Raw genomic sequence first — 27,702 nt, 5'->3', positions numbered from 1 at the left:
ATCTACAAAAAGAAGAATATTATAAATAAGATATTTAATTACCCTATTTTTACCTGTAGCGATTTAAACGAAAAAACTGCCATTTTTGACTCTTATTTGTTAATAACTAAGTTTCTCGTCCGAACTGTGACGGACATTTTTGTATTTATGATGTATTAGGGATATAGTACCCAAAAAATCCATTTGCAACCTGGCTGCTCAAGTGTCCCGACAAAAACCTTATTTCTCTGGACTATAGATGTTGCCTTTTTACAATCAGTATATATAAATATCTCACATTTTAGATTTTCTTAATCATAAATATTTTTTTCATTGTAGACATTTTCTTACAAAAATATTAATAATGTTCGTTTATAATTTCTGTTTGAATACCAATTTTGTGCAGTTTAGCAACACCCTGTAAAATCGTGAATTCAACCGCGCTTCTCCGGTTTTCAATCTGTACTCACGGTCTAAAAAGTGAACATTAGCATAAAACTGATATGAGTCGAGTGAGACCGGACTCGTCTTTTGCTCTTTAATGGTTTAGTTCAGTAGTATTGAAATAGCTGTGTTGGTGTACAGTTATTTGGTGATATTGTCGCAGGAAGAAGCATCGTGTATCGGCAACGTCAGTGCGCGTATGTTTTCATACGACCAATACACGTTGTGCGGTAAACAAGGCTTGGATTGGATGCGAGTCGATCCGTTCGGTATTTTTTGTTTGTTATGATTGTGTTTTGTGATAATTAGAAAAAACGGTAAACCTGTGTTAGTGTCACCAAACAAACTGTACCGGAGCAGTTAGTGGATATTTTTCTGGATTAGGGATTGTCAGCAAGGTGAGTGGTTTTCTCGCTTTATATTCATTCAAACAGGTGATTTGCTGCTGGTGTGGGAGGTTCATGTTTATCTGGCAATTAAAATATAAACAAACACTATCTTTATGTAAAACCAACCAAATCATTGAGTATTTACATGTAACTTGAAATATATAAATAAATATCTGGTTAATTATGGTTTAATATGGTTTATTTTTAATTATCCATCTACGATGTTCAATCTTTGTTTGCGTTAAAAAAGGATGTGAGTTTGAAAACTGTATATCCAGTGCAGTATGTCCTTTAAAGTATGATATTTATATTTAAGATTAGTTTTATTGGAACTGGAACGGAAGACAGTGCTTCCCGCTGTTTTCCTTAAGTGATACGGGAAAAATATTTTAATTAGTTCTTCCTTTCAACTTCAACTGCTATATACAGTCTAATCACTCATAATCATATTAAATGAAATTACCAGTAAATTCTACATGTTTAAAACATACACTTTGTTCCAACGAAAATTTGACCATCTCAGAAACTCATAAACCAAGAGTTTATTCAAAATTTAAAAAAATACGTTAATTTATACTGTGAGGGTGATGAATTTTTTATTCAAAATGCATGCCCTCAAATGTAACCACCTACGGCCCCGCATAAACCCCCAGTTTTTGTTAAGGAAGTGTCGTCGAATTTCACATCATTTGAAAGGTATTTTTTTTCTCTACAAGACACTCTATTTTTTTAATTTGCGGAATAACTTTGAAGATAATTTTGGATTTAACTGATTTATTGATTGAACATCATTAATAACAAAAAATCAAAAAATGAACCAATTAAATGTTCGAAATAATCTCCTGTGCCTCTGACCTCCATATAATAACACAGTCTATTTTTAATGCCTCTTCGTATATTTGCAAATACCTCAATATTATCAGTATGAGATTTAATATTTTAGTAGTATTTAACCAGTAAATTAGTTAAATCCAAAACTATCTTCAAAGTTATTACGCAAATTCAATTACGCGAATTAAAAAAATAGAGTGTCGTGTAGAGAAAAACATTATCTTTCAAATGATGTGCCACTCGACCACACTTGCTACTTAAAAAAAACTGGGGTTGATGCGGGGCAGTATGGGGTTACATTTGAGGACATGAATTTTGCATGAAATTTCATCCCCAACCCAGTCTAAATTGGCGTTTTTTTTTTAATTTTAAAGAAACTTTTGGTTTCTGAATTTCTGGGGGGTCAAATTTTAGTTGGAACACAGGTACTTATACATATTTCTTATGGGTGCTCTATGTTCTATGAGATCTAAGTAGATACCTAATAGTTTTAAGCGACTATGATTTTTCTACTTTATAGCTTTTGGTTGCATTTATTTTTAATAATTATTTGTTATATAAACTATATTTCTTTAAAAGGTAGAAACGCCAAAACTGAATAAAAACGACAGTGAAAACATACAAGTGAATATCTATAAGCAGGCCTTACAGGTCTTGGCTTCGATAGTCTTCATCCACTAGATTCATCCACTCAATCCACTGTTCCATTCCTTCACTTCTGTCTCCAGTCTCTTGTTCCCATTTCTTCTATGTCAGTCAGGACGACAAGAAACCATTTCCTTCGGAATCTCCCGCTTCATTTTTTCCCTTGTTCTCCTGCTTGCAAAACTCTTAGGAATTTCCTTTCTTGTGGCATTCGCGAAACATGTCCCAATCGTCTAACTCTCTGGGTCCCGATTTTCTGTTATTTTAAGTCTCTTATCAGGGCCGGATTTAAGGGGTGGCAGGCTGGGCAGCTGCCCGGAGCCCCCACATTCCGGTGGCCCCACAAAGCCCGAAACTTAAAAAAGCTGCACATTATTCATATAGACTAATTTTTGGCAATCAATTAACTCTGATATTTCTTTACATGGAAGGTTTCTCTCCTGTTGAAAATGTATTTTGCGAAATCACGATCATAAAGAAGAAGATATATTTAATTCTCTAATTTTTCTCTTTCAAGGAGATGATATCGATTTGAAAAACTGCATGGGACATTCCTACGACAACGCGTCATAACATAATATTTTGGCGTTGTGTTAAATTTAGTTGCAAATGCTGCAACAGTGTTGTCCTGCTGCCTGCTGCCATAGCATTCTTTGATTTCTTCGAAGCACTATATAAACTGTATGTATTGTTCACTTCCTCTACATATAGATACAAGTTTTTAATCGAATATTTAAAAGCTGCGTCTTTAAGCGAGAGCAACGCCCACCGTGGCAGAAATATTATTGTTCCCAAAGGGGTAAATACTACTAGATGGTCATCTAAAAGTGATGCCGCAGAAGCACGAGCTATACGTTATAATCAGATTAAAGGAGCATAATCCAAAATTTCAGAAGACGATGAGGAACGATTTAAAACTCGTAACAATGCGAATGGTTTGTATAATCGAATGTGTTTGTGTACAGGAAACAGGAATATTTGCAATATTTTGGAATGAAATCTTAGAGAGGACAAACAGCACAATACGTATTCTCCAATATCCAAATATTGACCTTAATTTAGGAGTGGCGGCACTTAGATCACTTAACGAATTTATGTTATTTTAAGGAATATTCGATTGACTCCACTGGATTATGGAACATCTCTAGAGATTGAAATGACAAAATCGGAGAAATTTAGGACTCAAAATTTGATCGCTATTATAGATCACTTCATTTCGTCTTTAAGTCAGAGACTTTCTGCATATGAATCCATTCATTCCAATTTTGGATTTTTACATCATTTGGAAAATTTAACTCCCACTGAAATTGAAGCTCACTCACTGAAGCTTACCGACTCGTACAACAATGATTTAGTTGAACACCTAGGTGTCGAACTGGTATAATTTGTAGAATTTTTCAATTCAGTTAAAGAGAAGGTTGGCTCATCAATAATAGGTAAGTAAAGAGCTTCAAATGTTCCTTCTGATAAAAGAAAAGAATGTGAATGATGCGTTTCCAAACGTTGAGGTGACACTTCGTTTATATTTTTTAGTTGTGATGCTAACTAACTGCAGTGGAGAGCATTCTCAAAACTTAAGTTAATTAAAAAACGACTTCGGTCTATGATGAGCCAAGAGCGTTTGAATCATCTTTTTATAATAATGAGCATTGAACACGATGTTTTAAGATATCTGGACATGTCAGACATAATCAAGGAATTTTCAATTAAAAATTCTCGAAAAGTACCGTGACTTTAACCATTCATCTAACTATGTTTATTTTTAATATTTTACTGTAACAAGATAAAGCCCTTGTATTTTTTATTATTTAACAATATATTGATAAAAGTAGATCAACATTTTTTTAACATTGTTCTAAAGCTATTTGTTTGTGGCATTTATGTAATTTACTATTCTAACTGGGAAATAAGCCACAATTTAACTTGGAAAATGAATTTACTAACGTTTCGGCTTCCACTTCGGACGTCATTATCAAAATACAAAATATTAATTTTATATAAATAAGTACATTAATATTTTGTATTTTGATAACGACGTCCGAAGTGGAAGTCGAAATGTCAATAAAATCATTTTATCGTGGCTGAATGGATCAAGCAATCCAAAGCCAATAAGAAAAGAAAAAAAAATAAATTTCCCAGTTAGAATAAAATTTTTTTTTAATTTCTAAAAGGTAAAATCCTGTAGTTGACTATGTAGGTACCATAGTTATAACAACAATTTTTTTCAATGGCAGGATGTAGGACCCCACACCAATTCTGCCCAGGGGCCCCCACTGCCTTAAATCCGGCTCTGTCTCTTATACATCTCCTTTAGCTCCTGGTTTGTTCTCATTTTCTTCTCATAAATCTCTAGATTTTTTCTTCTCTGTGATTTATTGTCCAAGTTTCCATACATTCAACACTGTTGGCGTCACCATTGGTTCAGAAGATAGAATCTTGCCCTGGATATGTTTTTTGCCTTCAACAGTGCGTTTAATGATCCTACTGCTTTGCAACCTTTCAACAACCGTTTATCGATTTCTCTCTCTTCGTCTCCTCTGTTTGTAACTGTTACTCCAAGGTACTCAAATTTAGACTCTCTGTCATTCATCCTTAGAGTGATCCATTTATTTTCTTCTGTATTTTCGATAACCTTTTTCGTGCAGTGAAAATCGAAGGAAAAAGAAGGAAAATCTGATTATACATATCTAAAATATCATTAATTTTAGCACTAATATCCTCTTCTTCTTCTTCTTTTACTTCATGGACATCTTTTGATCTGTTTAATTCTGAAGTTGCCTCTGGTTAATTTCTTGGGAGGTATAAAATGCCAACTATCCCTCCATCTTTTAGGTGGTCTTCTGGGGGGTCTTGAACCGGGCGAATTGTTTTCTAGGGCAATTTTTGGGAGTCTATCCTCATCCATTCGTCTTACATGGTTGTACCACATCCTCTTGCCCTGCCTTCCCCATCTTACAATTCTTGAATTTTGCATTGCTCTCTAATGTCTGTATTTCTTACTCTGTCTCTTCTTGTTTTGCCCACTATTGTTCTTAGGGTTTTCATTTCGGCAACTCTTAGCATATGTTTCGTTTTGTTGGTGTCTTCGCGCACTTCTATGCCATATGTCATGATCGGTCGTAAGCAAGTCTTGTAGATTCCAATTTTACTATCTGTGCGCATATACGGATTTGACCAGAATATCTCCCGCAGACATCCTGACAATGCAGATACTTTGTTGATCTGACTCATCAGGACCTTTACTGGGTCGTGAGTGCTTGATATATCTATGCCCAGATATCTGAATTGCATCACTTGTTCTATGGGGTTGTTCTCAACCACTAACTTACATCTGAGCGGATCTTTTGCTATTGTCATACATTTAGTTTTGTTGGTAGAAATGTTCATATTTAGTTGGCAGCTTACTTGAAAGAACTGAAAGAGCTGTCTCTAAAGATCATCTTCTGATTCAGCAATAATTGCTGCGTTATCTGCGTAACACACCATACCAATTCGTTTGTTGCCCATTTTATATCCGAGATTAAGAGATGTTACTTTGTTTATAATTTTGCCCATGAGTAGGTTAAACAAGAAGGGGCTTAAACTGTATCCTTGTCTAATTCCTCCCGGTGTTGGAATATTTTCAGTGAACTGGTCTTCTGCTCTAGCTTTGGTTCTTCTTCTTCTTCAGGTGCCATCTGCGCTACGGAGGTTGGCAATCATTATAGCTATTTTAATTTTTGAGGCAGTAGCTCTAAACAGTTGTTTTGAGCTGCATCCAAACCATTCTCGCAGGTTCTTCAGCCATGAAATTCGTCTTCTTTCTTAACTTTGGTTACGTTGTTGTTATTTAGGTTATGGACTATCTTTGTTATTTTGGTCGGTGTTTTATCCGACTATTATCCAAACTAGCACTAATATCCAAACTATTTAAATAATCACTGTTAAATAGAATACTCGAAAACGTCTTCATGAAATATATGCAACTACATACAAATCAAATTCTTAAGGCGGATCCACATCAATAAAGATTTATGTTGTACGTTGTATTTGACGCAAATTTGCTCGTGTGCGCTGAACATTTTGTTAATGTAGACTGTGCGCCGCATAGAAAAACGCAAAAATATTTTGGTAAAGAACAACGCACGCTCTCCGTCATGCTGTCGGTTTTTCAGTCGCTTTCAAAGAAATTTCCGCCGCACAGCAATGTAAGTGTGGACTTAATTGTCCACTTGTCTCTAAGTGGATTCGGCGGTACAACACACGAACTAAATATCATAGTCCACATCAACAAAAAAGAATGTGTGTGTACTTTGTACGCACGTAAGAAGTTATACTTCTACTATTTATTATGTAACTTTTAAGACTATACCAAAAATTTAAAAAAATAAAAGAATAAAACGCACACAAACACATTGAAAAATGCCACAAAGAAAAAATGATTTCTGAACGATAATAATTGTTGGCAAAAATTATAAATACGCATTTTCTGAAAAAAAAAAAATTATATAACAAATATACTTACAATCATAACATGCATAAAAAAATAAAAAAATAAAACTTGCATCGGGAATTGAACCCGTGAATTTCGTGGCCGATGATTCGTAATCGAAGCGTAGACTCACTCGTTCAATCCCACATTATTTATCATGTGGAAAAATACGGTAACTGAACGTTTTACTGTTTGACAGTTGTTTTGAAAATTAAATTATGTAGTTTAAATTTTGTGGAAGAAAATATAAAAATATAACAAAACAGTAAGAAAACAATATATTAGATGAAGATTGGTAGAACTTTTGGTGGTAATCAAATTAAGTATGTAAATCAAAGCATTACATACCTACTAGATAAATAAATCTACGCCAAAAAATCATAATTTAAAAATAAAAATCGAACCTAATTTGGGATTTCTCTCTAAAATCCGCATTCTTGAGAAAATAAATGTATGTATTTCAACCTAATCCAAATGTATAATTACAATATGATTATAATAAAAACTACTTACCAAATTAGAATGAGTTTTCCTTGTGCAAAATAGTCCAAAAGTCCAAAAATATAGGTATATGAAAACTATTTAAAAAGGCAGTATAACTATTAACTAACTTTTGTTTGTTGTTTCTTTTCACACAAATTTTAAAACGCAACAACCATAAATAATCTAACTACAGCTGTGCCACAGCCGCCATATTGAATAATTTTTGACATGTCATTTGAACATCCCATCAGAACAAAGTTATAATGCGCATGCGCCCGGTCGCTAGGTTTTACCATATAAAAATTCACCCTCTATCGCCGGTAAAGAAGTATAACTTCAAAAAGTTTAGATTTGCGTCAAATACAACGTACAAAATAGATTTTTATTGATGTGGATCCGCCTTTAGAGTGTGGTACGCGAGTCTTGTGCGCCTAGTTAGATATGGCCTCCCTAAAATCATACTGCACTCTATAAACTCAGAAGTTCGCAATACAAGAAAACCAACATCCTTGGACTGTTCCTATACAAAATATTCACTGCAGGCATACCAATGACCGAGTGACCAATGATGTTGTGTTGATGACAACATTTGTTGACTCAACTATACTTACCTCATATACAAACTATGCTTATATACTATATAATGATATGCTGTACTTACGTTCCTCTACAAAATTTTCACCGCAGACATACCAGTGACCAAGTGAGCAACGATATTCTGTTGATGACAACATTTATTTTGTTTACTCAACTGTACTTACCTTACATAAAAATTATTAAAATACTACCTACCTAAAGAAATAGAAATATTAAGATCAACTGAAAACATGGCTAAAATAAAACTTAAATAATATAACTTCAAGAACATTCAACAAAAAAGAAACGAAAAAATCCTAATTTATTTAAATAAACCTCCATATACCCACAACACTAGCTAAAGCTCAACACATATTTACCAATCATATACTACATATTATCCTCTTAATTATGTCTTCTGTGTTATTCGTAGCTTTGAAATTTTCTTGTATAGTAGAACCGAAACTTTGTCAGAATGCTCGAACGCGGCTTTATCAATGTTTGGTGTAAATGTGGTAAGACATTTGATACGGCCGCTTTAAAAATAAGAGCTAGCCGATTTAACATTCTATTAATCATGAAAATTAGTCATTGTTAGTAAACTTGCATATTACTACAGTTCAAATTATTAAACGATAAAATATTAAGCAAGAGAAATTAAACGTTTTTTTCTAGTTTTAAGCACAAAAAAAGCAAATTCATTACCGGAACCGAGTTCAAAATTATTTTGCACATCATATTTGAAACATTATTTGGTTAAAACATCTCATTTTTGTCGGTAAAAAGATTATTAATTTGTCTGGACTAAATTACGGTTTTGTTGATATCCTATATGACTTAGTATTCACAAAATATTGTCTTTTGCAACGTGAAATATCTGTTCAAACTGAGGTTAGTCAAATCTCTCTTTGCTGAGGATATATTTGAAGCAAAGATTTCTTCTTTTTTGCCAATCCTTTTCTTCCTTTGACTCTTTCTTGCATGATTACGTGTAGCAGGGAGTATTTATTGTTTAGTGTAACATTAAGTAAATACAAATCTAAATTCTGCGAAACTATTAGAATATAGCACAGGCAAACTTAAATCATCTATAGCAAACGTTTCACAAATGTATCAGATATAAAGAGAGAGGAAAACTGCATACCTAATTGGATAAAAAATTCAAAATAAATAGTCTTCTATTTATGCTATACGGGTTCGCAATTTTTAATTCAATCTCACGATTATATAGAAACAAAGAAAGACTCAGGTCTTGGAGCGCGAATCATCATCAATACATCGTCCATTCACTCTCTCTCAGTGATCGAGAAAAACCCAGTGTCGATCTTAAAATTGCCTGTAGCAATATAGTGAGAAACAAGTAGGTATAAATAAAGTATGGCAAGCACTTCTTGAAGCAACAAATAGGTATCCTACATTAATTTTTTTAATTAAATTCAGATTTTCAAAATTATGCTTGTTTGAATTTTCATCGAAGATTTTTAAACATAGCATTTTTGCTAAGCATCCCTTGATAAATGACTTTTTTTCAATAATATTATTGTTTTCCTTTCCTCAAAGGTAGTTTTCACCACCCCTGTTGAGCTAGCCCCCCCTACCCACTTGCAAAAATTAAAAAACAAATAGCGCTGATTTATGAGCTATTTATGAGCTTTCATATTCCACAAATTAAATTTTAGCTCTTTACACTGAGCAGGAATTTCATATTTTAGTGGGGGGGGGGGCTGACTCAGCCCCCCACTATTTAAAAATGAGGATGTTGAATCGATCTTTGCGGCAGAATTATGAGCTATTTATGAGCTCTTGAAATGATATAGTTTCGATTTTTGAGCTCATCCCCTTCACCCCCCAAACAACCCTTTATTTGATTTAACTTAAGAGAAACATGCTGAAAAAAATTAAAGTATATCGTATCGCGGATATAATTCCTATAGCTTATATATTCTAAAAATAAACTCTTAAATCGCGCGCATTTCGATTATTGAGCTACAACACCTTCGCAAGAAAACCACCCCATCTTCCCGGCTTAGAGAGAGTTGTACTTAAAATGCATTAAATTAATTATTTGGCGACTACATATCATACATGAAAATAATAGGAGCCTTTCAAATTTTTTAGTAAAGAGTGAAAAATAAAACGAACGCCATTTCCACAAAAATTAAAATCTTTAGTAATCTATTATTTAATTAAAAACTTTTCAAATTTTCGTAAATTATTTGCTTTGGATAATAACTCCAGCAATACTCGACACATGTAAAAAATTCTAGATAGGCAACGAAATTTGAGTTTTTTATTAGCAAAGAGTGTACTTGTCTTTTGATTCCTGTATGAATCAAAATAACCAAGATAGAAACGTTTAAGTCTAAATTTTACTGCGAGAACAATGTAACTGCAGCCCTTTAACCTATTATCATAAAAAAAATAAAGTATTTGAAAGATTAAAAATGTAATATAGTTCTATAGCTCTTGAAATTACCTTTCAAATAGTTGGATGTGCCTGATACCATAAAAATTAACAGTTATTCGAAACAAAAATCAATATTATTTTTTTGGAAAAATTTTTGGAGTATAAATTTTGATGCTATCAACTTTTTCTGGAGCTCATTTGATAAATATTTCTAAGTACTGTGACAAGTATTTAGTAAGTGTTATAAAATGCATCGTGTTCCCGTTATTTAAGCTTGGATCCTTAGTTTTGAATACTCGCAGAAAAAAATATATATATTCAATTACCTATAACTTACTTTTTCTACAACCGTGCTAAAAATGCAATTTTTAGCACTCCATACGAGCGTTAAAAATGCTACTTTAAGGCACTAGTGCTTTAAAATATTTTTTTCTACAACCACTATTCAAAGTGCACTTTTCTGCACGGTTTTATGTTAGCAAACTTGATATTTTCTCACAGTATAAGATATTTGACATTAGTGTGCAGAAAAGTGACGTTTCTGTGCCGCAAAGTGACGTTTCTGTGCCGCAAAGTTCTTTTCTGCACAGTTGACTACCTCATTCCGAGTAACGTTATTCTGTTTACATCCGTGGACTACCGCATTCTGAGTAACGTTATATTCTGTTTACATCCGTGGTTAAACTTTAGACAAATATATAACCTATAAGACAATTATTATATTTAACTATAGCATAGAAACTAAATTATGGATGTTACAACTGTTTTATTTTACAATTTTATTCTTATTAAACATTTTATAATTATCAAATAACCAATAAGGATTTAGCAACCTGTGCAAGAGACGTCGAATGAAGTAGGTTTTGTGTAAATCCGTGACTGCATAAATATGTCAATAATGTGTAATAATTGTTTAAATTTAAACAAATTAAGGCAGTCCATTAATTTTTTAACTGATTTCTGTGCAATTTATTTAGGTATAAGGAATTTAAATTGATTAGTAGGTATTAATTAAATACAGTTTAAAATTTATCACATAGGTACCTATTATAATTAATCGTCGTTTGGAAATTGTGATTTTTATTTTTAGGAAAAACTGTGCTTGTAGAAAAAGTATAGTGTGAAACACGTGCAGAAAGGTAATTTCTCACTCGTTTGAATTGCGGCACTCGCTTGCGCTCGTACCGCAACTTTTCAAACTCGTGAGAAATTAGTACCTTTCTGCACTTGTTGCACAATATACTATTAAGGCACTGCAGTTCGTATCATAGATTTATAATACTCTAGATTGCGCCTTACGATCTTAAAATGGGTGACGGTTGCGACAGAGATAAATGAGCCTATTTGGTCGGTAGTCTCTTTTTAATTTAAGGGGAATATCGACGACGTGACTATCCCACTTTATCGAGTATTATGTATTGACAGTTCGAGCGGGTGGTGACGAGAAATGGTCTTTGGTCTTCGGACATGGATAATCGTGGTTCGAATCCCATACCAACTTTACCTTTTTTATTTTTATTTAATCAATATTGCGTTTATTAGATATTTTTACATCTGAAAAATGGACCTAAGTTAAATCTAGCAGATAATAAATGTATGTATAGTAAGTTAATATTGGAATACATAATTATTTGTAAAATAAGTCATTCGTTATTAATATAAATTCGGCCTTATTCGAATGACGTGAATAATGTTTGTATTGCTTCTACCTTTTTAAAAAATTGTAATAATAGTTTCATAAATAAAAATAATGTCTAATTACTTATAATTGAATCGGTCATTTCAAAAACAGCAAAGTCCACAATTTTCAGAAACTAACTTTTTGAGAGGAATAGACTCCTTTAAGATAAACATTGTGTGCAAAAACGACACCAGTCCAGTAAAAACATTAGGAACAAAACTACAATATAACTCTGAATTTTGATGTCATCCATTTCATCCATCTTTCGACTATATAGGTAGTTTTCTTTGCTCTTCTGTAAAATTAGGAATATGTGACTCGTGTCTCGTGATGTTTTTGAAATGACCGATTCAATTAATAATTCGATGATGGTACATTATGTTGATATTAATTATTGGTAATTTGTACGAATATTTTTAACAATTACTTTATACTATTGTACCATTAACTTATTAAAAAAATAACATTGGCTTTTATATTTTTAAAAATCTATAGGTACCTACACAGTTTTTCTTATTTGTTATATATTTCTTTGCTTAGATTTATTTTAGAGATATAATAATATCTAATAAACGCAATATTGATTAAATAAAAAATAAAAAAAGTAAAGATTGGTATGGGATTCGAACCAGGATTATCCACGCCCGAAGACAAACGACCAGTTCTCGTCGCCATCCGCTCGAACTGTCAAATCATCTAAAATACTCGTCGATAGGGTAGGATAGTGACGTCGTCGATACTCCCCTTGAATTAGAAAGAGACTACCGACCAAATAGGCTCATTTATCTCTGTCGCAACCGTCACCCATTTTAAGATCGTAAGGCGCAATCTAGAGTATAATATATCTATGGTTCGTATTGACCGTATAGGAAATTTTTATGTAATGTCAAAAAAATATAAAAATGGAATGTTCAAGTAAAAGTTTTTGTAGATATTGTCCTGTAATTACGTTTGTAGAAAAAATATTGTATGAAATGCGTGTTAAAAAGTACATTTTTAAGGTAATCATGTCAATTGCAGTACTAGCTATCGCTCATTCTGCAAACTTTCACATGCGTGCCTTAAACGTGTACTTTTAACACTTATATCATAAATAACTATTAAATTACCATTAAATGGTTTTACAAGTTAGGAATTTATTATAGTTTTTATTATTGTCCTTTTCATGAGCATTTTTCAGTGCGCACAAATGATAGGAAAAAGGGTAAGTCCGTGATAATACACATTTATGACATTTATTCTAACATGACATTTTAGTAAAATCTGACAGTTGTCACATTTTATTTTCAATTTGGATTAAAAACAAATCAAATATGTTTCTTGCATTTATAAAATGGTATTTTCTTTGATTTGTATAGTCTTATAAATTATACAGATTATATTTGTAATATTATTATCTAATTAAAAAAAAATTATTTTTTTTTATTATGGCGCCATCTATCGACAACTAGAATAATTACCAAAGTAATCACCGACGTGCCTTTTTTCTGTCATATACAATTTAATGCGTTAGAAAGAAATCGAGAAACTGTGACGCACTGAAAGATGATCATGAGAAAAAGAATAGCTTCAATTTTAGTAATGAAAACTTTTTTGTAAAAACTTACAGTTTTTGAGTTATTTATGAAAACTCGCTTTAAAGCATGCATTTTTTAACAAAAATTAAAATATTTGATCTTAAATAACTCAAAAAGTATTGATTTATTTTAATAACATTACATAACAAATTTTGCTTAGAATTTGTCCCTCTATCGATTTGTGGAGTTATTTTTAATAAAGTAATTTTCACCCTCGAGAAGGGGTGACATCTACCCTAGGCAAAAACTGCAAGTTGGTACCATGTTATTTTGGTTCCTTGAGGTATCCTCTATCCACTCACCAATGTTCGTGAAAATTAATGGAGGTTCACCGAAATTGAAGGTCGCAGTTGATTTTTACCTTCAGTGACTGCACTATAGAAAGAAAATTGCAATTCAACAATAATTTAAATGCGTTTATTTTGCGAGCTCATGAATAATTAAACGATATGTAGTCGCCAAATAATTAATTTAATTCATTTTAAGTACAATTATCTATCAAGCCGAGACGATGGGGTGATTTTCTTGCGAAGGGGTTGAAACTCAAAAAGTCATCATCATCAGTGACGTTACAGCTCTTTATGAGCCAAAGCCTTCTTCAGAACAATCCTCCATTCGCCCCTGTCTCTGGCAACTCTTCTCCATGCTCTAATTCCTATAGATTTCAAATCATTTTCATTTTATTTCATTTTATTTCAAAATGAAATATGAAAATGATTTGAAACTCAAAAAGTATTGACTTATTTTAATAGCTTTATATACAAATTATGCTTATAATTTGTCCTGCTATCGAGTTGTGGAGTTATTTTTAATAAAATAATTTTCACCCCCGAGAAGGGGCGGTATCCACCCTCAGGGTAAAGGCGCAAGGTAGCACCATGTCACCTTTGTTTCTTGGGGTATCCTATAACCACTCACCAATTTTCGTGAAAATCAATGAAGGTTCACCGAAATTGAAGGTAATAGTTTATGTTTACCGTCAGTGACTGCACTATACAAAAGGAATTGCAATTTATTGATCTAAATGCGTGTATTTTGGGAGCTCATAAATTATTAAATGATATGTAGTCGCCAAATAATTAGTTTAATGCATTTTAAGTAATTAATACTCTCTTAAGCCGAGAAGATGGGGTGGTTTTCTTGCGAAGGGGTTGTAGCTCAATAATCGAAATGCGAAATCGAATAACTCGGAATTCTGTCGCAAAAATCGGTTCAATATCCCTATTTTTAAGTAGTGGGGCCTGAGTCCCTTCAGCCCCCCCCCCCACTAAAATATTAAATTCCTGCTCAGTGTAACGAGCTCAAATTTTTGATGTGCGGAATATGAAAGCTCATAAATAGCTCATAAATCAGCGCCATTTGTTTTTTAATTTTTGCAAGTGGGGGGGGGGCAGCTCAACACGGATGTTTTCACGTATCGTTCATAAAATATGGCCCAAGAGTGATAATTTCTGCAAATTGAAATAAATACAAGGTGGGCGGTTGATTGCTCCGGTGAGTGTAATATAGGAATAAACCAAATTTTAAACGCAATTTATAAAAAATATTTTATAATAAATTATTTATAATAAATTAAAACCAATAGAGTTCTTTTAACCGTATAATAAATATTACTGCTCGCCGCTGGTGTTTTAATTTTGTATCTGGTCAATTAATTTCTGAAACTGTTTTATTGTGGCATGTTTAAGTTAAATACAGGAGGAGAATTACATTTTATATTTGCTTTTCCGATTCAATTTTCAATACGGAAATCGTTTTTAAAATTCTGAAATAAAAAATTATGAAATAAAATGTAATTGTCAATACAATCAATTGAGGTTTAATCCGTTAAAAAATAATATCATTATGTGAGTAAATATATTATATATTATTATTTCATTGTGCCGACTCAAATATCACATTTTTAAAATTCAAAAAATTATTTATAGTCCAAGCTGTGGGTGAAAAATAGGTCGATTTTAGGATATAATTCAGGAATTTTTAAAACCTATCAGGTATTGTAATAGTAGGGAATTAAAGTATGCTAAATTTGCAGTTACTGGAGCGTTATGGGGACCTATTGGGTTGTGATTATTAGGTCCAAAAACAAAAAAAGTTAAGTAACGATTTCCATTTATTGGGAACTTTCCATTTTTTAATTTAATTTTCCTTTTCCAACAATCGTTTTTTCCGACTATAGCTCCATCTATCTATAATTCGAAAAAATGTCTCGAATAAAAGTTGCATCTTAAGATTTTAAAGTAACACCCTTACCTCACCTCCGTGGAGGATCGTATTTAGTATCATTCGATATCTTTTTCAAAAGTATCGAATAAGTGTATTTTGCAGTTTTTCGATCTGATGTTCATTTCGCGAAATATCGCGGGGTTCGTATTTAAAATTTTAAATTTGCCCCCACCCCTTTCCGTGGGGGGTCATGTTTGGTATCTTTCGGTAGATTCTTGAAAAATATTGAAAACGTATTTTTTAGTTTTTCGATATGGCGAATATTTCTCGATATATTCGCTTTTCTCCTGTGAAGCTTTGTCACTCACGCATTTCCTTACGCCCCTCTCAAATCGTCAGGTTTTTGAAATATACACTCTTTTGCATGTACTTAACTTACCTTATCTTTATCTGACGATTTCGAGTTGTTCTAAAGATAGATTTTTTTTCTTTAACGACCTCCGCTGTGTTAATAGCCAATATGGTAGAGGTACATCTGCAGGGTACCAGGTTTCTCCCCATATGATAATCTGACGCACTCGAGTAACTGCAAAAATCCCCGCTTGGGCTCCCCTACCATAAAGGACAATGCCAGAATAACTTCTATTGAAATGTAACCAAAAATGTTGTGCGCTTTTTTATTTATGGCGTTTTTCATTTGTTAAATTTGCAATTTTTAAAGATTTTTAATTTTGCAACTTAGCATATTCATTTTAGAAAATAACTTTTAAATAGAAAGATGTAGTAAATTAAAAATTCTACAGTTTGAGCTATGGCAAGTTTAATTTGCAAATCAGCCTGCGAAATGTATAAAAATGGCCGTTTTTTTTGCAATTACATTATCTATTGTAAAAATATTTTTTTTATTTTTTAAGGCTTTAAAATGACGATCTTTCAGTTCCAAACATAAAAAAAATTGTAAAGCCCAATTGCTGAACATTTCCGGACTTATTTTGAACGTATATTTTGTACCCCCATAAGGAGTGAAACTCACCCCCAGGGCAAAAGCACACATCGGCCTAATTTCACTTTTCTTCTTTGACATGTTATCTATGTACCTATATGCCAAATTTTATGTCAATCTGTATAATTCAAAGTAAAGTAAATGCGATTCGTCTCCCTGGTCCGCTTGGCCATCTGACCGACATTAGCAACATCATCATTATAAATAAACTTGGAGAAGCCACACGAGAGATGACTTCTGACCATATGGTACCCAAATATAGGATCAAACTACCTTTTAGGTGTAAATTCGTCAACAGAAGGCGTGGGGTAGAGAGTACATAAACCAGACAGCAGATATATTTCTTTTATATGGACCGATATAAAGTTGCAAAAGGGCTGGGTGTAGAACTGTAAATATAGTCTCTAGGCTAGAGTGGTAATACCGAAAAGAATTCGACAGACTAGTAGAGCATAATAGTGTCACACTGATATGGGTGCCAGGTCATCCGTGAATATAGGCAAAGAAAAAGCAAATCAATTTGCCAAATGAGCTGATAAACTTGCTAAAAGAGGATCAGCTACAAAATTTTTCAGTCCACAGTAGGTAACGAATCGCTTATAACAATCAACAAACAAATTTAAATAATTGAAAGAATCACGCAAAAGACCATTGCATAGTAAACGAGTTACCATTTGGAATGAGTCTAATCTGTACATGGGATAAGTACTTTTCTACCTTTTTGTGAGGACCAACTTTCAGTTACTGGCAATATAGAGTATTTTAGATGGAACATAATTTCGTCTTTTGTGAGATATTTACGCCACTTTTTCGCTGCAATAAGCACTATTTATTTTTCTTCTTCAAGTTCCATCTTCTATCGAAGGTTGGAAATCATCATGGCAATGCGGAACCTGTTGACTGCCGCTCTAAATAGGTCTGCACGATATGCTTCGTCTTCCCACATTTCGCTTTTCTTGGATTTTGCCTTGCATAATAAGTTGTAATAATGAGTATTTTTGCTCTCTCATCACATGTCCTAAGTATAGGAGACTTAGGATCTACAACCACTATGTCAACTATGTGTAAATATATTTTATGCGGATACTTACTAAATGTAGTTTCAAAAATGTTCTCTTTATTATTTTTAAATATACTCGTATTTTCCTGTTTCTTGTAATGCTACGGTAAGTATGATTAATCGGAAATTATTAATAATTACCAGTTACTATTAATACAAACCGAATAGCTAGGTAAAAGTAATAAATATACCAGAATTAATCACATCTACCGGTAATTATTAATAAATCCCGGATTAGAACGGTAAATGTGATACATTGCAATATCGTTAAGTGCGTAGAAGCTTGCGGAATATAGGGAGGTTTATTAGTGTCACTGTGACATACCCAAGTTAAATATGGAGCATAGTGCATACCATAGTGTTAGTCAATCTGTAGTTGGAAGCGGCCACTGTGTAATACACTATTTAATGTATTAAATACATAAGACTAAAGTAGATTAAAAAAGTAGATTAAAAACATCCTTACCTCCTTGTACTTTATCCGAAATAGGAAGAAGATTTAGCAGCGACAATAGCAGATCATTCTGATGACGCTGATGATGGAGCAAAGCACCCTGGTGATATGGAACTCAACAGTTCAACCGAGGATTCCCAGTTAGCGAAATTGAAGATACAGCTAACACTAACAGTCCAATCGAACATATTGCGTGTGCGATAATTGCTGTCAATGAGGAAGACAATGCCACAATTGGCGTTAAAGAAAATGAGGGAGACGAAGAACATGGCACTGCAATTATTGACAATACTTCAAAAGAAAATTCAGAAGACTCGGCAGCTTGCTAAACATTCACTTATAAAATAATCTGACAGAATGTTAAAACATTCTAATAATAGATTCCCTGTTGAAAAAGTAGGTTAAAGTGTTAAGGTAGAATTCCGCACCAAGCGACCGAGACAGGAGACCGCGACAGGCGACAGTTAGGTCGCAATAGGCGATAGTTGCGTAGCTGGTCTCGGTCGCGGGCTGCAGAACTACCCTGATAGAGTGCCAATTCCAGAAATTGATAGAGCTAAAGCCGATAGCCAAAACATTATTGCCATTAGTATTTCTGTTATAGATGAAATGCTATACAAGCTAGGCAATAAGCATGGTATTTTAAACCAAGTTCATGCAAGAAACAAATTTACCACCTGCAAGGAAACACTTTTTCAGTCAACGAAGCGCCTGATACTGAAATAAGTCTCAGTGAATGCGTTCGTAAATATTCGAATTTAGGCAGTCAAAGATTCCGCCACTGCAGTTGTAGTGACCAATGCAATTAAAAATGCTGCAAACGCAAAAAATTAGGCGTTTTTTGTAATTCTAAGTGCCACAACAGCCTTTCCTATAAAACAAGTATGTAATTATAGTCTAGTAACTTAAAGCCTAATGCGTGCGTATGAGTTTGTTTTTACCTATAAGGTGTCTAGTTGAGTTTTTTTTCAACGAAAACTTTTCGTTTATAAATTTGCAAAAGTCTGTGTGTTATTGCGTTGCCGCTCCTGCAATACTTAGAGCAGGCGTATCGATGGATTCTTATGTAGTTTTGCCTTCTGAATCCAAATCTGAAAACGGCATTTCGATACCTCTAACCGTCTTCGAGATAATCGACCTCAAAGTCTAAAATGTGACGTCACAATCCGGTTATTTCCTACCGACGCACTAAACGTCAGCTCAAATGGTTGATTAGGAAGTAGGCTACTTTTCAAAAAGCTAAACATCAAACTCAATAAGTTACGAGTAGACTAGTAATAATTATCTAGTAGTTTTACAAATGTTTGACATTTCTCTTCCAGAATTGAACAAGCGCTGTCGTATTTTTGTGTGACTATAAAAAAATCAATTTATTTAATCTCAATTTGTTCAGCAAAGCATAGTTTATTTACATTTGAGTTTGACACTTCGTGAATGTCAAACTAAATTTTAAATTAAGTATTAATAAAACATCAATGACATTTGATAGTGAATTTAATTATTATATAAAATAAATAAGATGTTCAAAAATACAATTTGAGTATATTTTAAAAGCAATAATTTATTAAGTAGGTATATATTTACGAGTATACGGCCTACCCTTTATGATAAATGGGCTGTTCAATTTGTTATGAAATTAAAATACAGGGTGTTCAGAAACTCAGAAACAGAACTAGAGGTTCCTCAGATAACTTTAAGACAATTTAACCCAATTAATCTAGTCCGAAAATGCTTCCTAAAGGAGCTAGAGCTAGTTGAAGATGGCGTCTGGTAATTAGTTTATCTTAAATATCTCCAGAACGCTTCTATTTAGAAGAACGAAAATTGGTACACATATTTATCTTCCAGGGATAAATCGATTTCATTAATTGACAATTTCTAGTACCGGTCATAGGCGTCCGTTTGGGTAGGGCATCAGTTATATTATCGTATAACTTTTTTGTTTTCAATTTTTAAGCACTTTTGAGTCTGGATTATTAAAATGAAAGGTATTATAGTACTAAAAGGTACTCTTACTTTAAGTCGATAGGATACACCGTTTTCTAGAAAAATCGATTTGAAAATTTTTCGTTGTTTGAATAAAAAAAAATTTCAATAAAAAAAAATTATTTAGAAAAACCAAAATTGGTACATTTATTTATATTCCAGAGATGAATCGATTTTATTAATTGTGAATTTCTAGTACCGGTCATATGCGTCTGTTTTGGGTAGATCGACGGTTATTTTATAGCATACCTTTTTTGTCTTTAATTTTTAAGGATTTTTGACACTAGATTATTAAATTATGAGGTATTCTAGTATTAAAATTTACTCTTGCTTGGATTTGGTAAAATACACCGTTTTTTTTTAATTTTCAAAATTTTTTTCAAAATCAGGAAACGAAAAATTTTCAAATCGATTTTTCTAGAAAACGGTGTGTCCTACCGACTTAAAGCAAGAGTACCTTTTAGTACTAGAATACCTCACAATTTAATAATCCAGTATCAAAAGTGCTTAAAAGTTAAAGACAAAAAAGTTATGCGATAAAATAACCGTTGCCTCACCCAAAACCACCACCCAAAGTCACCATAGATGGAATCGATTTTTCTCTGGAAGATAAATATGTGTACCAATTTTCGATTTTTCTAACTAAAAGCGCTCTGGAGGTATTTAAGAAAAACTAATTGCAAGGCGCCATCTTCAAAGAGCTCTAGCTTCCTTAGGAAGCATTTTCGGACTAGGTGAATGTGGTTAAATTCTCTTAAAATTATCTGAGGAATCTCCTGTCTTCTTTGTCGGTAGAGTTTCTGGACACCCTGTATAGTCGGTTCGCTAAGCTCGACACAACGGGCTAGTGATTTTAGTAGGTAATTTTTTTTTGTTTTTTGCGAATTTTGCCAAGATTTATGATGCAACCAACATATTATATAAAGTTTTATTAATTTTATACGAGGTATATAAAAATATAAATTTAGATCAAGAGTAAACTACCTTTATAGTTCATGACATTTAAATTAGAATGATATAATTGCACATTAAAACATAATTATTAATTCTAAACTACTTTTCATTACGAATTAAAATACGTAAATAAACAAAGTTTTCTTTATGATAATGCTCGCATTTTCAGCTTGTTTATTGATAAATTCTGTTTAAGTGGTTAACTTTATTATCAAATTTCATAAATAAACAATAGTGAAGCCCAAAATGCGTTTTTATTACATTAACCAGAATTGCTGGGAAAGTATTAATAATAACCGGTAAATCTAATTATAAAAGCATTATTAATCACATTGACAAGCTGCTACGGTAATTATTAATATTTACCGGTAATTATTAATACAGACAGGATTTATCACATCAACCGTATCATATACATTTTGTGGTTTATTATAATACTAACAATAATTTCATTTTAATACCACAAGAATAGATAAGAATGAGTATATTATTATGTAGCAGAGAATTACTATTTCATGAACTTTTGTTATGCAAAGGGGAACAGGATTAATACTTACTATTTGTTAACCGCATATTATACTACACATAGTTTCAAAAGTTATGCTTTACCCCTTGTATTCACGATGTTTACGCTTCTATAAATCTGTATCTTTATCACATATTTAATGGGCCTTTTTTATAAAAAATATAGCATTTTTGGTTTTTTATTTTATTTTATTACCCATTTAATTGACCTGGTTTTGCCAAGGTGTAAACATTTGAAAAAATGAATCGTACTTTAATTTCTGAGTTGGACCGTATGTATAAGAATTATCGATTTAGTTGAAGAAGGCCATTCACAGCGGTTCGTGGAGGAAAGAGTGGGTGTTTCTCAGAGTGATGTCTCACGGATATGAAATAGGTTCCTGGAGACAAACTCGATACGGAATAGAGCTCGGTCTGGTAGACCCCGAGTTACCAATGATCGACAGAATGGATATATCAGAATTTCCATCCGTAGAAATTCTTCTATGTCTGTATGAGCCCTCCAAAGAGAATTCAGGCATGGTACAAGAGTCAGAGTATCGTTGGCTACAATAAGAAGAATTTTAGACTCAGGTTTGAGGAGTCGTCGACCAATAAGAGTTCCTCAGCTACAACCTAGACATGTTTTGGACCTACTCCAGTGGGAGGAACACATACAGCTCTCCCAACAATTTTGGAATTTTGCGTTTTTTTCAGACGAGACCAGAATCTGTTTAAATACATAGTGATAACCGGCGAATTCGTGTGTGGCTAGTTGTGCAGCTCTTGTTTGCTCTCGCCACACACAAATTCGCCGGTTATCACTATTTAAAGAGATTCTGGTCTCGTCTAAAAAAAGCACAAAATTCCAAAACAGTTGGGGGAGCTCTATGTGTTCTTGAGCCACTAGAGGCGGTCCAAAACATGTCTAGGTTGTAGCTGACGAACTCTTATTGGTCGGCGACTCCTCAAACCTGAGTCTAAAATTCTTCTTCTTATTGTAGATAACGATACTCTGACTCCTCTAGCATGCCTGAATTCTCTTTGGAGGGCTGGTGCAGACATAGAAGAATTTATACGGATGGAAATTCTGATATATCTATTCTGTCGATCATTGATAACTCGGGGTCTACCAGACCGAGTTCTATTCAGTATCAAATTTGTCTCCAGCATCCTATTTCATATCCGTGAGACATCACTCTGAGAAACACCCACTGTTTCCTTCATGAACCGCTGTGAATGGCCTTCTTCAACTAAATCGATAATTCTTATACGGTCCAACTCAGAAATTAAAGTACAATTCATTTTTAATCACGTTTTCAAAACTTTCACCAGAATAAATTTTTCAAACGTTTACCCCTTGGCAAAACCAGGTCAATTAAATGGGTAATCAAATAAAATAAAAAACCAAAAATGGTATATTTTTTATACAAAAAGGCCCATTAAATATGTGATAAAGATATGGATTTATAAAAGCGTAAACATCGTGAATACGAGGGTGATGCATAACTTTTGATTTTTTTGATGTGTAGTATCTTACGGTGCTGAACATACCAAACCGTTTTTCATTAAAAATAATAGGCGATAATCAAATTAACACTTTAGTCCTAGCTATACGAATAACGTATCTACCGGTACTTCATTATCTATGTTGTGACCATATTTGAAATCAGATGCTGCTGCGTCTGTTGTATGGCATCTGTAATTTTCTCTTTTTTAAACTGTTGTATTATTTATTAAAATAAAATATTAAATAGACCAGTGCACTTAGAACAAAAATCACCGGAATAAAACGATTTTTAACTACAGCGCCTGTCGACTTGCAACTTTCTTGTGTTCTGGATGACGTCAGGAAAAAAGTCTGCAATAGAGAAATGACATCAGTGCATAAAATGTAGATACACATGTCAAAATCCTTATATTAAGGTTCAAATTTTAGTACACAGTTGTTTTTTGGGTCACTAAATATGAATCCGCTATCAGAACGGACCTCCGGAGCACCTGGTGCCCAGGGTTACGGCTCAGCCACGTCATGTTCTGGAGTTTTGAGGATTTTCGGCACTTAATTGTTGCAAACAGATTAAGTACTAAGTAGGTGGTTTTTGGAATCGCTAAACATGAATACGCCATCAGAACCGAGCCCCGAAGCACCTGGTGCCCAGGGTCACTGCTGAGGCACGTCATCTTTCGTAATTTTGAGGCTTTTCGGCTGTTGATTGATGTAAACGGATTACTGGGGGGTTTTTGCTATTTTTTTATACCCCATAGTACCCTGTTTGCATCAATTTAGTGTAGGCAGGCCTCAAGATTCCAGAAGATGACGTGCATAGTAGTTACCCCAGGCACTCTGCTCAGAGTTCTGCATCAATTTAGTACCGAAAACTCTTGAAACACCAGTTTGACATGCCTTAGGAGTAACCCTGGGTACCAGATGCTTCGGGTGTCAGTTCTGATAGCGGATTCATGTTCAGCGACCCCAAAAACTCCTGAGTAACAAAATGTGGCACTAAATATTACTGATTTTGACGTGTTTATGCACTGCGAATTTTATGTATACAGGGTGTTTGTTAGGTAAAGAATGGACCATAGCTTAACCGTAGATTTCTGAGCTTAAAATAGGTCGATTTAAGCTAACTTACCTTAGTACCAAAGTTGATAATAACCGAAATACAGGGTGCCAAAGTTAAACTTATTTTATTAAAGAATAAATTTTATTCTTGAATATTTCCTGACAGACATAGGATATCAACACTAAATTTGGTAAGCAGGGGTTTTTTGGGATGAAAACTCTAAAAATTTGCCACCAAAAATGATTTCTGCCACTCATTTAATACGTTCAATTTTTGTATCCCCCACTTCACGTACTTTTGCAATCAAAATTTTTATTCTCTTAATATTTTTACTTAAAAAAGGTATAAGTACTACATTCATCTCGCTAAACTGAACTGTTTTCGAGATAAAAGCATTTTAAGTCTGCGGTACAACCTAATTTTTTGCAAAATATCATTGTAATTAGACCCGAAAAATAAACTTGGAACCATAATAATTGTGCCAGTTCTCTTATTTATGTCATTTCATTGCATTGCAAATTCCATTTGAAGACATTTGCGATACATTTTTGTAAATTTTTACAAGAATAAAAAACCGCTAAAAGCCGTAAAAATGAGTGGCGCATACAATATTCTATCTACAAAATATCTGATATGAATATTACGTGGCGCGAAAATGTATTTTCATTTTGATGCAAAACAAAATTCTAGTTTTATTTGAAAAGATTTTTCCATAATATTTGCTAAATTTGAAGTAAAACGCCCCACAAAAGAGTAACTTTGATACAGTTTGAATTTTGAAACTCTTTTGTGGCGCGTTTACTTCAAATTTAGCAAATATTATGAAAAAATCTTTTAAAATAAAACTAAAATTTTGTTTTGCATCAAAATGAAAATACATGTTCGCGCCACGTAATATTCATATCAGATCTTTTGTAGCTGGAATATTGTATGCGCCACTCATTTTTACGGCGTTCAGCGGTTTTTCATTCTTGTTTAATTATATCAAAAGGATTTATTGTAAATAACTTCTTGTTGTAAATGTAAAAGATGACTATAATAGAATTTTTTTAAATTCAATTTAGAAATTACAGTGGAACTCCGATAAGTCGGCCTCCGATAAGTTTACAAAAATGTATCGCAAATTTTTTCAAACGGAATTTGCGATGCAATGAAATGACATAAATAAGAGAACTATAATTAGAACAATTATTATGGTTTCAAGTTTATTTTTCGGGTCTAACTACAATGATATTTAGCAAAAAATTAGGTTGTACCGCAGCCTTAAAATGCTTTTATCTCGAAAACAGTTCATTTTAGCGAGATGAATGTAGTACACCTTTTTTAAGTAAAAATATTAAGAGAATAAAAATTTTGATTGCAAAAGTACGTGGAGTGGGAGGATTGAACGTATTAAATGAACTCTGAAAGACGTATGTAGCGCCCTCTGGGTAATAAATCATTTTTGATGGCAAATTTAGATTTTTCATCCCAAAAAACCCCCGCTTACCAAATTTCGTATTGCTATCCTATGTCTGTCAGGAAATATTCAAGAATAAATAAAATAAAAGTTTAACTTTGGCACTCTTTATTTCGGTTATTATCAACTTTGGTACTAAGGTAAGTTAGCTTAATTCGACCTATTTTAAGCTCAGAAATCTACGGTTAAGCTATGGTCCATTCTTTACCTAACACCCTGTATACATAAAATTCACAGTGCATAAGCACGTCAAAATCAGTAATATTTAGGGCCACATTTTGTTACTCGACGCAAATTGTGTTAATATGGACGTGTTCGTCGCATAAATCGGTCGCAAGAATTTTCGACGCACACAACGCACCAGCTCCATCGGAAGTCGGTTTTTGAGCGAAGATCAAAGGATTTGCGTCGCATACAATCTGCAGTGTGGACGCTTTTTTGGTAAAGTGTGTGTTTTTAAGGTACTCCACACAAACTGGGCAGACGATAAACAAATTTTCGATGGTCGAGTAGTTAAAGCGGCGCAAATTCTTGCGACGGACCATAAGTTCAATACGCACGTAAAAATTTACCAGTGAGTATTCCCTACATTGCTTCCAAACGTCTTTATATCTTGTACCGTGTAGCACATTGCCTTTTCTTCTTTCGGAATAATACTGAACTAAAGAAATTATTAATTAAAGAAATCCAATTCCATTGTTTTGAGTATTAATTTGATATTAACAAGTGGAAATTCCCATAAATACAAAATTAATACACCGCAATATGAATAATTATTTATCAGAAATACCTGCATATTTTGGAATTCTATGTCCTTACCTACGTTGGTAGTTGTTTCTATACTTAATTTATGGTGCACAAGCTTAATTCTCTACCGGATACAAATATCATCACAAAGGTATTTTATTATTTTTCACATTTTTACGTGCATGATATAGCACTATTTGATTTAAATTTTATCACTGATATTTTAACGAGTAATGAACGAGTATGAATATTTCACAAATATATTTGTGCAGTTTTTTAATATGTTCGTAATTATGTATACTTTAATTTTATTAATAAAAGTTAAATAACTTCAAAAACGTTGTCGAACTGTCGTATAGACCAGGGACCAGGTTAAGCACTAAAAATACCTGACTAAATCGATTTTTAAATACAGCAGAATACAGAAATGTATTACCAGAATACCTCACAACTTTTTGCATTGTGTTCAGGATGACTGATCGTTCGTCTTTCTTTCTTTTTTGAGGGCTCTCCTCAAATGTGTTTTCTAGTTTTTCTCTTAGCCTGTTTTCCAGTATAGGTACTAGCATAAAGTTTTCCTTCTGTGCTTCCAAGTGTTATTCCTCTATAGTTTGAGCATCCTTTGCTATCTCCCTTTTTTTACAATGGTGTTATAATGCCTATCTGCCAGTTTCGTGGTACTTTATTTTCTTTCTTAGCTTGGTTCATGATGTTTAGTAATTCTTGTTGTCTTTCTTCATTCATTTATTTGACCATTTCTGCAGTTATATCGTCATGTCCTGGTGCTTTTCCCATCTTGATTTTGTTGATTGCATTTGTTAATTATTCGTTTTGTGTTATATTTCCTATCTGTTTCTGTTTCTCTTGTGGGGTGTGTGGATTTTTGTTTTGTTATATCTTATCTCCTTCTACTTGTTCCACTTCCAAGAGTTCTTCAAAATATTATCTCCACCCTCCACCTCTCCATAATCTCATTCTCTTCTGTAAGTATGGTTCCATTCTTATCCTTCACATTTTTCAATGTATTTGGTTTTGGTTTTCTCATGCTCTTAAGTGTGTTATAGAACAATTTCTGGTTTTCACCGAATGCTTCTGTTAATTTATTTCCAAATCCTACCCACATTCTGTCTTTGTTATTTTTAACCATCTGTTTAACTTCTGTTCTTTTTTTCTTTGTACTTGTCATAGCTTTCTTGCTTTCTGTCTGTTAAGTATTTTTTCCACAGTTATTTCTTTTCTTGTACCATTTTTTTCTAAGTCTTTTGTCCACCATGCCGTGCGTTTTTTGGGGTTATTACTTATTTTTGTTACTCCAC

At 33.2% G+C, this 27,702-nt stretch overlaps 1 protein-coding gene across 1 annotated transcript in view; it reads left to right on the top strand.

Annotated features, from left to right (window-relative positions):
* Positions 1-526: 526 nt before the first annotated feature.
* LOC114332128 (putative polypeptide N-acetylgalactosaminyltransferase 9) overlaps positions 527-27,702 on the top strand; it is a 602,804-nt gene continuing 575,628 nt past the window's right edge. The window contains exon 1 of the mRNA XM_050646835.1: positions 527-821. The gene's annotated coding sequence lies outside the window, so the exon portion shown is untranslated. The remainder of the gene's footprint in view (positions 822-27,702) is intronic.

This window comes from Diabrotica virgifera, chromosome 3 (genome assembly GCF_917563875.1).
Source record: "Diabrotica virgifera virgifera chromosome 3, PGI_DIABVI_V3a".
Taxonomy (NCBI): Eukaryota; Metazoa; Arthropoda; class Insecta; order Coleoptera; family Chrysomelidae; genus Diabrotica; species Diabrotica virgifera.
The sequence above is the reverse complement of the archived record's forward strand: the minus strand, read 5'-3'. Positions and strand labels throughout refer to the sequence as shown.